Raw genomic sequence first — 15848 nt, 5'->3', positions numbered from 1 at the left:
ACGGTGGAGAGAAAATGAACTGACACGGATGTAACAGGGGCAGAAGACACTTGCCTGACACGAGCAGGCACCTCAACTACCCGCATTAAACACTCTGAGCAACATACGTGTCGATCAACCCGTGGAACGAACGAAGACGACCCTGCGTGATGAAGTAATAAACGAAGACCCCCGCGGGATGGACACAGAACACAAGAAGATAAGGCTCCAACGGTCCTCAGAGATGGGTCCCACATTCTAACCCTATAAATACCCCCCCTCCACCAAGAGTAAAGGGATGGGAAAAACTGGGGGAGAAGGAGAGAGAGAAAAGATTGTAAGTGTAAGTTAGTCCTTTACAATAGACAGACCTATGTAAACTACAAAGTCACTCGACTATCTTTGTAATCATCAAAATAGTGAAACAACAACCCCGTGGATGTAGGCCTTAGTGCTGAACCACGTAAATCCCGGTCTCATTTACACTTCAGCACTTTATTTTTGTCTAACGCTTCATGAGTTTTACTTTTATGCTTCGTTTTCTTTATCTCCCCTTGCGTAAACGCCAGTCGCAGTGTTCTTAGATGAGGCTATGATAAACCCGAAGGTTTTGAGTCAAGGAATCAATGCCATTGTATTATCAGCACGAGTTGGTACCTAGAGTTTGAATATTGTTTGTGAACATATAGATGCCTTCGTGATTTACGTGTTCACAATTTGGCGCTAGAAACAGGGACTTCGTCCCGGTAAAAGATTTATCTTATCCTGTGATTTCATAATTAAATTAACGTAAGATTGCTCTGCTTCATTATCTTTAACAGTATTTATCTTTTATTAACTTTACCATGCTCAAAAACGCACCCGTTGTCTTCGGTACTACCGACAGTATCGTCGTTTACTGGTTAAAATATTTATTACTTAGATCCACGGATTTACATTTTTCTAGATCTCGTACGGACCTATCTTTCCATTGGGTTTTCGTAAGTTTTCAAAGGATTTACGTGCAGTTTTAAAAGGGGTTTTCTCGCGTTTCCTCATACTTTCAATGAATCCGCACTTTTAATAAGAATTTAATCCATATACTTCAACTCATGTTTTAATCAAATGGGCTTCCCTAAGAGTTCTCTGTGGCCCTCGGGCAGTTTCTCCCTGTCGTGGAATTAGGAATTTTCGCAAACTAACCCGATCCGCACGGACATTTCTGTTTCTCGCTGTTTGAAATTCCCTTGTGCAGAAAGATGCAAGAAGTAGGAAAATCCAGAGCCACGTCGAAGGAAGCTCCGAGGACAACCCCGGTCATCACCCGGAGCAAGCAGAAAGGAGACAAAGCCAAAATGACCAGTCAGAGACAGGACACTGCGGAAATCACTTCGCCTATGAATGCTAATTCCGTTGCAGCCGCGGCCCTCAGAGCAGAGGCAACAAAATATAATACGACAGCGGCAGTCCCGAAGACTACGGAAGCCGTGAAAACTCTTGCTACGAATCAATTTCACCAACCAAAAGAAAGGGTGGATGAATCCAGAACGTACCAACCCGCGCATCCGCCAACCTTCGGAATGCCATCAACCAATGAGCTGAATCAAACTGTGCAGGTGGCTCTAACACCGCAGATGGGCACTCCGCCTGATCTGGGAATGCCAATAATCGAAGTTGAACCTCCCCCGCCTTTAGTACAAACCATAGAAGAAGGCGGCACGATGGCCGTAATAGCACGAGATGGGACTCCCAATCAAGGGTCGAACCAATCAGACCGATTGATGGCCGAACTTGAAGAATTGAAGAAAAGCCAAAAGGTTTACGCGGATGCTGTGGCTTTGTTGGCCAGAGAAAACCATGATTTAAAAGACCGAATTGCCTTAAGCACAAAGACGAGCCAACAACTCGATGAATCAAATTCAAAGGCACCCCAACCAAACCGAGACCGAAGAGTCATCGTAGCGGCCAATGGAAACGCGGCCAGAGGAAGTAGCGCATCCAACCCAGATTATAACGATGGAGAGTCAAGCTATCACGAGCATAGGAACGTAGGGCACCACCGCGCGATGGAAGAGCTGCGTGATGAAATGATGGCAGAGATCAGGCAATTAAAAAGTAGACAAGGCGGAGGAAGGTTAGAAGAAGTCATGAGAGAGGCTAACTCCACACCCTTAACTCATCGCCCGGCCAACACCCCTATTCCACTCAAATGCTCTGTCCCGACATTCGAATGCTATGACGGATCCAGCGATCCCGCTGCACACATTCGGTATTATGACCGTGTACTGGCTAGATGGAGCCAGAACGACGCAGTACTCTGTAGATACTTCCCATCGAGTCTGAAGGGATCGGCATTGTCTTGGTTTGATAATCTGCCGCCAAACTCCATCCACTCCTACGACCAACTCGCAGAAAAGTTCTTAAGAACTTACATGTACAACAAGGCTGTTAATACTGGAATGGATAAGCTTTTCACTGGCAATCGGCTATAAGGAAACCACGAGGGAATACACCAACAGATGGCACAAGGTCTGCCAAGCCATAGGAAGTGTGGACCCGGTGGTAAGTATCAACTGCTACAAGTGGGGATTAGACCGAATGAGTCCACTTTGTTGAGATTCATGGAAGCGTGCCTAAGACAGAGGGGGATCTTCGAATAATTATTGAAAAACACGCTCGTCTTGAAGAAATCCAGCGTGAAAACCCGAGGGCGTACCCACAGAGAACTCACCGTACAATTCCGCAGAACAAACCACTGGACCAAAAGGAATTGGTGGAACGACCCACGAAGATAGGAAAGAACGAAGGGACGAAAGGCGAAAAGACGATCGGAAGTTCGAAGATCAAGTTTACAAAGCTCAATGCTAGCTATGCTCGGATCCTGCGAGAGGTCAAAGGAAGGGAAAATCTGGAATGGCCATGGTCTAAGGGAAAACAACCCCCAAGAACCGAGAAATCCAAAGATTACTGTGAATACCACTGTTTCAACGGGCACCAGACCGAAAAATGTAAAAACCTCAAAATAATGATCCAAAATTGATTGATGCGGGCGAGCTCAAACATTACATACGAAAGGATGTCGCAGAGGATAGATCTAAACGAACCAAGCCAGTCCAACTTCCAGAAGGGAACCGCACAATCAACACCATCTCGTGTTCTGAAACCGCAGGGCCCTCACTTACAGCACAGATAGGAAAGAGGTTACGGAAGCAGTTCGAGGACCGAGCGAATTGTATAAGATCGATGGGATAGAGGTGGACGAACATGAAGAGTGGATGGACTCACCTATTATCTTCGATGCTGAAGATATCGACGAAGATATGGAAGACCATAACGACCCCTTGGTCCTCACACTACCCGTGGCTGGATGTAACCTTAAAAAGATCCTCATAGACGGGGGAAGCTCAGTGAACGTTCTATTCTACGATGCATTCAAACGAATGAAGCTCCATGAAGAACAGCTAATGACCTCTTATTACACCATCTACGGATTTAATGGAGCACCCACGAAGCCATTGGGAGACATCGTGTTGCAGGTTGACGCGGACCCATGAAAGTAGAAACACGGTTCAGCGTAGTGGACGCCCCGTCCCCCTACAATGCCATCATTGGACGAAAATGGTTACATAAACTCAAGGGAGTGGCGGCAACGTACTACCAATATCTCAGATTCCCTACACCTGAGGGAGTAATGGAAATCAAGGGAGATCGGGTCTCTGCAAGAGAGTGCCAAGCCACTCAGGATCGCATCAACAACGAACAAGAAAAGCAACACAAAACCCGAAGACTTAAAAATAAAGAAGCTGCGAAAGAGAAGGCCATAGACCAGTTCCTCAAGGAAACTACAGGAAGGGATTTGACCAAAGATGATAATGTCCGGAACACAGAGACAAGTACTTCAGCAGCCAACGGACAGAAACATACCAAGTAGCAATTAAAGAACGCCCCAGTCCTCGGGGATCCGAAGCCGGTTTTCACGCCAGTAGAGCCCGTAAAAGAAATCAACATAGGAACGGAGGAAAACCCGAAGATGATCAAAGTAGGGACCATAATGGACGAAAAGAGAGAAGATTCCTGACCAAGTTACTTAAAGAATACGCAGATGTATTCGCCTGGAAATTAGGAGATATGCCTGGGATTGACCCAAAAATAATCCAACATGAGCTGCGCATCAAACCAGGCACGCCACCTTTCAGACAGAAAATAAGAAAAGTCGCGCCGGAATATCATAAGGCAGTGGAAAAAGAACTTCGAAAACTACTAGACGCAGGTTTCATCAAGGAGGTCAAGTACCCTACGTGGATCTCCAATATGGTCGTCGTTCCTAAGAAAAATGGGGGGTTAGGATATGCATCGATTTCACTAACCTCAACAAGCATGTCCAAAGGATAGCTATCCATTGCCAAGCATAGACCAGCTGGTAGAAGCAGTAGAAGGATATGAAGAACTGTCATTCATGGATGGACATTCTGGCTACAACCAAGTGGCCCTGGCAGAAGAGATCAGCCACACACAGCGTTCTACACACCACATGGTCTTTATTGCTACACTAGAATGCCTTTCGGACTTCGAAACGCAGGGGCAACATACCAAAGAATGGTCGATGCTATTTCAGGCCATGGATTGGAAGTACCTTAGAAGTCTACGTTGACGATATGCTCGTCAAAAGCAAGCTGCGCAAAGATCACCACAAGGATCTGAGAGACATCTTCGAAGCAATGAGGAAACACCGCATGAAAGTAAATCCAGAGAAATGTACTTTCGGTGTCACCTCAGGGAAATTCCTCGGGTATTTGGTAACAAAAAGGGGCATCGAGGTAGACCCAGTGAAGATTCAGGCCATAGTAGAAATGCCATCCCCAAAGAATTTAAAAGAAGTTCAGAAGCTCAATGGGTCCATAGCAGCCTTGGGCAGATTTATTGCCCGATCTTCGGACAAATGCAACATTTCTTCAATATTCTCAAAAAAGGGAGCAAGTTTGAATGGACCGCAGAATGCGAAGAAGCCTTCCAAAAAATCAAAGAACACCTAGCTTCGATTCCGATCCTGCAGAAGCCGGATCCTGATGAGGTTTTGGCATTATACATAGCAGCAACGAAGACGCAGTCAGCGCAGTGTTGGTCAAAACCAATACGAAGATAGAACAACCTATCTATTACGTCAGTAAGACCCTCAATTCTGCGGAAAGGAACTACACAAAGATCGAACAGCTTATCCTAGCATTGGTATGGGCTACTCAAAAGCTGAGAACCTACTTCCTAACTCACTTCGTCCGGGTCCCATGCAAAGCACCACTGGAAGCAGTCCTCAAAAGCGCGGGAAAAGTGGGCAGAATAGCCAAGTGGAACACCCACCTGGACCAATTCAACATCATTCATGAAATTCAACATTCTCGAAAATCCCAAGTTTTGGCGGATTTCTTAGCAGACCTTCCCCTGGACAACGACGATGAGATTAAGGGAATACCAGAAGCCGAGGAAGAAAGCAAGGATCCAATGGATATCCTCGAACCCTCGAGTCAAAGACAATGGGAAGTCTTCGTCGACGGTTCCAAAAATAAGGAAGGAGCAGGAATAGGCATTGTCATCACCACCCCAACCGGAGAAAGGATTGTACAGGCACTCAGGTTAGAATTCAAAGAGCATACCAACAACATCGTCGAATACGAGGCAGTCGTACATGCCCTCCGAATAATAATAGAGATGGGAGTAGCCGACGTAAGACTAACAAGTGATTCACAGCTTGTCATACGGCAAATAGGGCTCGAGTACAACGTGTACGATGACACCCTCTCAGCTTACATGGCCTTGGTCCAAACATTGGCGTCACAAATTCCGAACATCAAGTTCCGGCACTTATGCAGAAGGGATCTCAGGCACGCAGATGCCCTGGCATATATATCATCCATGCTGAAGGACGAAAGCATCGAAGCTATTAAAATAACAAGGGTATACGAGCCTTAGATTACACCTCAATTCTCCTTCGCTACCAATCAAGATACAGTGGAAGAAAATACCGAAGACCAGGTAGGAGAGGACATCCATAACGATTTTGACGAAGAAGATATCCTGTCAACAGAAAATCAAGACGAAGACTTCAGCAACGAAGATGATTGGAGAACAGTGATCCATGCGTTTCTCGAAAAGGGAAGTTTACCCGCGGACCACAAACAGGCTAGGAAAATACTCTCCAAAGCAGGAAGATATGATCTTCGGGATGGGGTCCTGTACAAGAAATCATTCCTCGGACCGTTACTACGTTGCTTATCTCGAAAAGAGGGGCACCGAATTCTAAATGACATCCATTATGGGGACGCAGGGAATCATAGAGGTATGAGATCACTAGCCGACAAATCCAAAACGCAAGGATATTACTGGACCACGATGATACAGGATGCCGCAAGAATGTCCCGACGATGCGAAGAATGTCAGTGTTTCGCCAAAAAGATACACACGCCAGCAACAATGTTAAATTCTGTAGATAGCCCGTGGCCATTCGCAAAATGGGGCATAGATATTGTCGGGCCTTTCATCGAAGGATCAGGGAAAAGGCGATTTTTGATAGTAGCCACGGACTACTTCAGTAAATGGGTGGAAGCTAAAGCCTTAGCCAGGATCAGAGACGTGGATGTGTTTACTTTCATATTCCAGAACATCATCTGCAGGTTCGGCATACCAGCAGAAATCGTATCCGATAATGGTAAGCAATTACAAGGGAAAAACATAGACATGCTCTTCGATGCTTTCAAAATAAGGAAGAACAAATCCACCCCTCATCATCTACACATAAAAACGACAAACATTATTACACCGAAGGATTCAATCGTCACGAAGAGATATGAACGAAGACTTACCTCCAAGACACGCTGCTGAGGAAAACCATACTGGTAACCGTCAGCTATGGCCATCATATCCTCGACAGAAGTAGGAGGCTCCGGTACAAGGGCATCTTCGGGAACACTAAAAAAAATTCCCCACATCTCGGATACCCGCGCCTTGGACGAGAGTTCCATCATCCGACGGGTATAAGCATCGGAATCCTTTTCACCAGCAATCACAGGGGCAGGATGAGGGACAAATAGCAAACCCTTTTTCTTAAGCCAATCCATTATGGCGTCCTCACCCTCAAAAGTCAGCGAGTGAGGGAAATCCTCAGAAGGTGAATCAACCACGGACTTCCCTTTGGCTGATATTGCCTCATCAACACAAGTTTCGGCATCAACACGCACATCGTGATCACCCGCGCCCACGTCCTGTGCAGCAGCGTCGTCCTTACCAGATTTCCCGAGCACATCCCAATCATCATTGGGAGAAAGTAGAGAGAAGTCTTCAGGAAAATCAAGAGCATCGTCAAGGAGATCCCATGCGGAATAAACCCGGTCAAACGAGAATTCTTGAGACATGGTGGGGAGAGTTCCCGCGACATCACCAGCAAGGACTGACATATCTGCGAGAACACCGCCATCATCCACCGCGGCATTATTTCCTCCATCCCCTTCAAAACCCGCACCAATATTCTCAACATTAGGGGGGAAGTATCAATACGTTCTTCCCCATCATAAATCTCATCCTCGGCAAACTCTTCGTTTGCCGGACTGGTAACTTCTTCATGAACCTCAGCCTCACCCATCACAATCGTAGAAGACTGCTTCGACCCAATCTTTTTCTTCTTCGAAGCCTGCAAACCATCACATGTTCCACAGAGTTACTTCCCGAACAGTTACTTTCCACAGAGTTAATTTTCGACCAAGCGCGGCCAGAAACTGATATAACCATACCTTAGCAGTAGTGGCACTCTTCGGTGGAAGTATGGCACCAGAACCTTCCTCCTCGTCTCCTTCAACAACGTCGAGGGCATAAGGAAAGTTCATACCTACGAAGTTTAAACCCCAAGGACAGAAATCTCCATAACGAGCCGGAAGAGATTCACGTGGCTTGCTACTCCCAGAAGGACGCCAACCGCGTGGACCGGGAATCCAACCGTACGCCCAAGGGCCAACGACTTCGATCACAATAGCGTGCCACTCGTAGTCATGGTCACGCTTGATCCTCTCACGGGCCGGAAAAAGTTTCCGCTGACTAGACCCCTCGGTGCCCGGAACATACTTCAGTTTGGCATCGCTGACCTCACTTAACAGACGAATCTCACCTCGAGGAGCAGCAAGATTCCGAAGGCTTACACTCCACGGCTTACGATTCCTACTATTGACGTAATCGCCAAAAGAGTTGTTGAAATTTTCAGGAGTGTACCATTCCCTCTCCGCGGGATTTGGAACGTAACAGGTCATCGTCGTCTGCCCCTTACTCCGCAGATAACACTCCTTCAGTGCACGGAGATAATTCCCCGATAATTGCGACACGGAACGGCTGTGAGTATTGGTAGAAGAGCCTTCACGACCAGCAAGCACATCGTAATAGAAGGAGTCGCCAGACTTGTATAACGGCAACATAAGACCCGCCTCGAAAGCTCCAACCATAGTCAACAGATGGAACTCGTCAAACTGATACGTCGAGAGGAGCTCATAAGTAATATCATCTTCAGGGGCATAGAAACGAACCTCGAAGGCTTGAAGCTCATGCTTTTCTTTGAAAACTTCAAGGTCAATATGCTTGAACGTCACTTTCTTCTTGCTGACCGGAACACTGCGTATCACCGGGGCAGCCTCATCCTGTTCCGCGGGGTCAGACGAACCAACAAAAGCTTCGGAAGCTCGTCTTTTCAAAGAAGGATTTTTAGACGATTCAGTCCTTGGGACACAACCTTTGGTATTTTTCCCTTTGGGAGGAAGTACTGGAGGCGGAGGTAGAGGGTACTGCACAGGCACTACTGAACGCTGCGGAGGAACATCAAAAGCAACCGCACGAGGAGGTGTCTGCGTACACCTAACGTCATCACGAGGATGAGAAACCGCACGCTCGGCAGCGTTTCGAGACCCGGAAGGATTTTTTGAAGGACCATCTTTCCTGAGAGGAGAGGCCTTCGCCCCTGAACAAGAAACTCTAATACCACGGGGATCCATTTGAGACTCTCTTCGCGGAGGAGATCTCGGTAGACTAGAACCCGCAGTTTGATGAGGAGGACGCGGACGGTCAGACATGGCTGCGAAGAGATACGACATAAACAAGTTAGAAACAAACACAAGGTCATTACCAAAGATCAAAAACCACAAAATTGGAAGTCCATCTCAACATAGCACAGAAACCCTAAAAAACCCAAACTCAAAAATCCATTCAATACACGTAAAACAATGGCCTCCTTGATTTCCGACGAAGAACAGGGGCAAACTAGCATACAAGCATTAGAAAAGGGTTCTTCATCACAAACAAGGGCGACATCAGCAAAAATGGGAGGCTATAAAACGATCAACAGCAGCAAATTTACAACCGACACAGCTTAAAACAAAAGGAACAAAGAAAAGAAACCTTACCACCACAAACAGCAGCAGGAAGAGGACAACAAACCAGTAACAATGAAGAAGGGAGCGTGATTAATGCTAAGACAGAGGATTTAATGGTCGAAGAACAAAGAATGAAGACTAACAGATAACGAAACAAACTAGAAACAATGAAGGGAGCGTGATAAATGCTAAGACAGAGAATTGAATGACTCAAGAACAAAGAAAGACAGAATTTAATGGCTGAAGAACAAAGAATGACAGAGAATGAAATTAATTTTCGAAGGAGAATGAAATTAATTTTTCTCCCTTCCTTAATATACTCGAAAGAAAGAGAAGGAAGCTAAGGGAGGAATGCGAAACGTGCCCATTAAATGAGCAGTTAATGCACGAATACGAAACATGCCCAAGTCTCTAGGAGAAGTTATTAGGAGAGAGGAAGAATATGTAACGACTGTTTTCTTCAATGCTCCCACTAAACACTCAATCCCGAAGAAAAGGGGCAAATTGTGTGCACATATTTCATCATCAAACACGTGTATATAGGAACATACGTGGAGAGCATGCGGACAAAGTTATCAAAGCATGATGACATGTGCCCACAGCTAAGATACTCATCCCGCCGACGTTGGATCTTTGCCCAAACAAATCTAAGGGCAGAAGTTAAAAAGATGTACCGGTAACACGATGTACTGCGGAGCACCAGATAACTCCCGAAGAGTTACTTTATCTCATCCCCAGAAGAAGCCAAGATCAACGGTGGAGAGAAAATGAACTGACACGGATGTAACAGGGGCAGAAGACACTTGCCTGACACGAGCAGGCACCTCAACTACCCGCATTAAACACTCTGAGCAACATACGTGTCAATCAACCCGTGGAACGAACGAAGACGACCCTGCGTGATGAAGTAATAAACGAAGACCCCCGCGGGATGGACGCAGAACACAAGAAGATAAGGCTCCAACGGTCCTCAGAGATGGGTCCCACATTCTAACTAGGGGTGTCAACGGTTCCGGGTCCTCCCGGGTATCACTAGACCCGTACCCGGACCCTACTTATAAAGGTCGGGTCCGGTTCCTAACGGTTCCGGGTCCGGTTCCTAACGGTTCCGGGTCCGGTTCCTAAATTTGTGGACCCGGAACCGGACCCGTTTAAATATCCGGGTATCCGTCGGTTCCGGGTACCCATTGGGTCTAAAGAAAACTATTTAAAAAATCTCAAAAACTTAATATATTTCTCTTTTTAGCTTGGATTTAAGTAATTTTTATAAAAAATTATTATTATTTCTTATGAATGTACTAAATAAAGATTAAATGTAAGAGAAAAAATTTAAATGAGTAAAATATCAAAGCTAAAATTAGAAAAAAAATACTTATAATTTTGCTAAAAACATGAATAAAAGTATGAATAAACGGGTACCCGATACCCGCGGGTACCCAACGGGTATTACCCGTTTGGACCCGTTTAGATTCGGGTCCAATCGGGTAATTACCCGTCGGGTCCTAAGTAGCTAATGGGTCCAACTTTAGGACCCGGAACCGGACCCAAATCTATCGGATCCGGTTCCGGTTCCGGGTAATTGGTACCCATTGACAGCCCTAATTCTAACCCTATAAATACCCCCCCTCCACCAAGAGTAAAGGGATGGGAAAAACTGGGGGAGAAGGAGAGAGAGAAAAGATTGTAAGTGTAAGTTAGTCCTTTACAATAGACAGACCTATGTAAACTACAAAGTCACTCGACTATCTTTGTAATCATCAAGTACATAGTGAAACAACAACCCCGTGGATGTAGGCCTTAGTGCTGAACCACGTAAATCCCGGTCTCATTTACACTTCAGCACTTTATTTTTATCTAACGCTTCATGAGTTTTACTTTTATGCTTCGTTTTCTTTATCTCCCCTTGCGTAAACGCCACTCGCAGTGTTCTTAGATGAGGCTATGATAAACCCGAAGGTTTTGAGCCAAGGAATCAATGCCATTGTATTATCAGCACGAGTTGGTACCTAGAATTTGAATATTGTTTGTGAACATATAGATGTCTTCGTGATTTACGTGTTCACAGTACTGACCAGATTTAAACCTCATTTTACATTCCCGAATCCCAGAAAAATGGACAACGACTAGGAATGGGAAGAACTGATTGAAGAGGGCAAGTACTTGCGGATCCAGCAAAATATTAAATGCTTGAAACATCTCCCAGAACAATTTTGCGAGCAAACGATGGTCGATGCTAGCAGTTTCTCAGTTTACAAAAAAAACAAGATAAACGGACGGTTAAAAACAGGAGGATTGGTAAAAAAAAATTATAAACGAAACTTGATTGTGAAATACCAAGCACACGTTAATGTGGAAATGTGCAACAAAACTCGAGTCGTCAAATATTTGTTCAAATATACATGTAAAGGAAAAGACATGGCAGTCACGGTAATTGAAGAAACTTCAAAAACAAAGATACAACAGTCCTTCACGGTGAAGATTCCTCAAACAAAGATAAACAAGGTGACGAAAGTAGATGAAGTCAACAACTGTACTTACATTGTGGCTACGTATCGGCCTCAGAAGCAACCTGCGATTCTATAATTTGAGATCCAGTTCAGAGATCCCGAGTGTAGAGAGGTTATCTCACTTATGTTTTCATTTACCATGTGAACAACAAATCATATTTCGGGACCGTGGTGTTGAATCGAACAGATCCGGAAGATACAAAGTTCATATAGTGGATGAAGGCAAAATAGAGAATATAAAGATGCAAGGGAGTTAATTTATGCAGAATTTCCAATAAAATGGGTCTGGGACCAGACGAACAAGAAGTGTTATCGAAGAAAGTCGTAGAGAAGGATTGGAAGGCTTTATCATGCACATCCAACATTGGGTGAGAGGTTTTACTTACGTTTGTTGCTCAACGTAGTAAAAGGTCCGTGCAGCTTTAATGAAATTAAGACTGTGAATGGGTTTGTTCATCTAAATTTAAAAGATGCATGTTTAAATTCGGGTTTATCGGATGACAACAAATAATGGTGAAGCGATGGAAGAGGCAGGAACTAAGTTATTACGTGAAATGTTCATAAGGTTGTTAATCTTTTGCGAAAGTTCAAATACAGAAAAACGGTGGGACCAGCACTGGAGACTACTATTATTTGATGACATTCTGCATCGACAAAAGAACTTATTATAGAAGATGAAAAATCTTGAGATCCAAGATGAACGGCTCAAATCGTAGGAGAAAAAAGAGGGAAATCTGGGTTTTCACTTTATTTTTTGATCGGTAAAATTTTTTGGTGCCGGTTCAATTTCGAACTCAGTTCACTGGCATCATCACCCAATAACATAACCAATGTACTATAGTGACACGGGCTGGGGTTTTTATTTTGCAACCATTAAGTATGATTTTGTGGATGACTACTTGGTCGTAAAAAATGTGGGCTTAACAGCGGTGAAGCTAAGAATTGTTTTTCAGAAACTTTGGCTATAACGATAAGAAAGGAACGACATTTTTCACTGTACACAAGGATTACCTAACCTTCCTGTTAGTGGAGTACAAGTCAAGAGTAAAGCCAAGTGTGACCCTAGTTAGTAATTTCGCGAATGATTCGCGAATCATTCACGAATTTTTCCGTATCACGAATTTTACCGTCTTATTCACGTACGTTTGCAACTCCGAACCCAAATCGCGTATTACGTGGCATTCCCGGATTATTCGCGAATCGTTCACGAATTTTACGTATCCCGAATGATACGTCCGCTTAATTCGCCATAAATTCTTTAGCTTTTACTTTTCAAAGACTCCATTTTTTGGGTTTTACTGCCTCCCGAGCATACACGACCGAATATTAGACGTGTTGTAATTTTTAAGAAACAAAAACGACTGAACAAATTTGAAGGTGAAGGTGAGAGAGATCTCAAACTCACTAACCAAGCATCTAAACCACCATACGACGTCCTCTTGGATAACCAATGTTGTATATATTATTAATATCATCATATTGAGTTTATTTTTTCCTTAAATAACTCACACATGCATAAAAATTGGTCTATGACCTTATAAATACAAATTATTTGTTATATATAGATACCGAATTTTCAGAGCCGAACTCACATTTACAAATCGAATTATACACGTACGTATGCCGTTCCGAATTAATGACGAATCACGTCCCGTTGACCGAATTTTGGACCGAATTTGGATTTTACAAAACTGTATAATACTCGTATGTTTGTCGTTCCGTACGTTTGCCGAATCCCGAATTGCTAACTAGGAGTGTGACTATAGAACAAGGAAACAACGCCATAACTAAAAACTACTCACAGTTATAGAAAATATAAATTAATCATGTCAATGTATTTACATAACCTGATATACCCTCATGACAAATTATTAGCAAATACTGATTGTGAAATACTATTACAGCAAGAGATATAAGTGTCGGACCAACTAAATAGGTCCGATTTTTCCTGATCATGATAGTAAAAGTGTAGGACTAAGGTTTCATTTTCATATGCATTTTTCATGACGCCCTATGATAACACTACTTCCACCAACCCAATTTTTACCGCCTATGATGTAGACATTCTCGAAACAACCTGTGTGTATGCACCAGCTATATGATTGTATAAATGAATGAGTGAAACCCTAAAAGAATCAAATATTGGTACTCTATGTTTATTGCACAACAAACAATAAATATATTAAAAGAACAAACAATAAGGACAAAAGCATATTCAAATGTACCTGTTCATAGTCTTCTCGGCCTAATAATGGGTTAAACTCTAGAGCATATGTTCTCTTATAGCTATCCACCCAATAATACTGGCCACAATACCTACAACAACATGTAAAAAAAGAAAACAGTTAGGACAAACAAATGAAAATAAAGAATTATTATAAAGACAAAAGGACAACCAAATAAAACAAATGTAAACAAAAAAATCATACCCAGCGCCCAAACATGTTTCAATGGCATTAAGGCGCAGACATCATGTTGGCAGACAAAAACCTTTAGCTTCCATTGCAAACAGGTACAAGTCTTTTTTGGAAAATTGACAGAAAGATGGCTCCGTGATAACTTGTAACTTCATATACTTTCCCCCTCATAGCACCTTCCAACTTAAAATTAGTGGTCAAGTCACACATCTCCTCAATCAACTTCATTGCCTTTGAAACTAGGTCACCATCCTTCCATTTTGCAGCCTCATTCCTCCTCTTGTGCAAAAGCCCCAATACCAGTTGTCCATACATGAAACCAAACTAGCAAATTGGCTCGTCTCTCAATTTCTTGACCATGTTGTTGAATGATTCTGAAAAGTTGTTGGTGATGTGCTCACATTTGATAGTAGGTGTAAAATGATCCCTAAATTAGGTTTCAGGCCTTTCATCCATGAAAAATCTTGCAGTCAGTGGGCTCTCAGCTGCCATAACATCCATATGTTGCTGCACAATACATTACTAAGTTGTAAGTATAAAACATAATATAAAGTATATGAATAAAACTGAAAATGCATGAGGCTTATAGAATTGCAGTTCGATCTTATAACATTTGGCAGCATTCCAGAGATGAGTCTGTATGCTAAACCCCTTATAGTACTTCTTAAAGTTAGCCATCAAGTGTCTGCCACACCAACCAACATAAATTAGTGGTAGTTAGATATAACAGATTCTAATACAGAATAAAACCAAACAAGAAATTGTTACTTAAAATATTAACAACTGAAAAATAGTTCACCTGACACATTGTATGTGCTCCATACATGGGAAGTGATGGTCAACACCTTCTAAAATCCCCTTCTGCTTGTCGGAGATAAATGTAAACTCTATTTCATCAACTGGTAAAGTCTTCAAATCCCCTAGGAATATCTTCCAGTTCTTTATTGTTTCATACTTTCATTCCTGCAAACCATTATACCTAATGGAACTAACCCATTTTGACCATCTAATGCAGTTTCATGTAACAACAAACCTCCAAACTTTCCGCTCAAATGACATGTATCCAAACCAATAACTTTTCTACAACCAGCAAAAAAAAACCTTTATAGTGTCTTTGAAACAAATTGTCATAGACAAAAAAGTGTTGTCTGTAGTTCCATATGAAAATGTAGCTACATTGCCTGGATTCAAGAAAGAATTTTGGTAAAATTATTACACGAGAACAAGATAAAAAAATTCATGTTGCTTAGTTGTTTCAATCATTAAATCTTACTTATTAGGTTTTAGTTCTTTTTGTACATATTCATAATTGACAAGTATATAATTGCGCAAATATTGTTAAAACCATGAACAACTGAATAAGAATTTGTAAAATTAAAAACCATCAAATTTCAAAACTAATGCACATTTAAAAAAAAATCAGAGCAAACTAATCCATGTTCATAAAAGCACCTTAGTTGACTTAATTAAACTCAATTTTGAAAAAAAACTGAAAAAGCGGGGGTCAAACAACCTCACCAAATATTTCGTTTAGGCAATATGTATGGACAAACTCCAATATAATTCTG

This window comes from Papaver somniferum, chromosome 4, assembly GCF_003573695.1.
Source record: "Papaver somniferum cultivar HN1 chromosome 4, ASM357369v1, whole genome shotgun sequence".
In the NCBI taxonomy this organism is placed as follows: domain Eukaryota; kingdom Viridiplantae; phylum Streptophyta; class Magnoliopsida; order Ranunculales; family Papaveraceae; genus Papaver; species Papaver somniferum.
The sequence above is the reverse complement of the archived record's forward strand: the minus strand, read 5'-3'. Positions refer to the sequence as shown.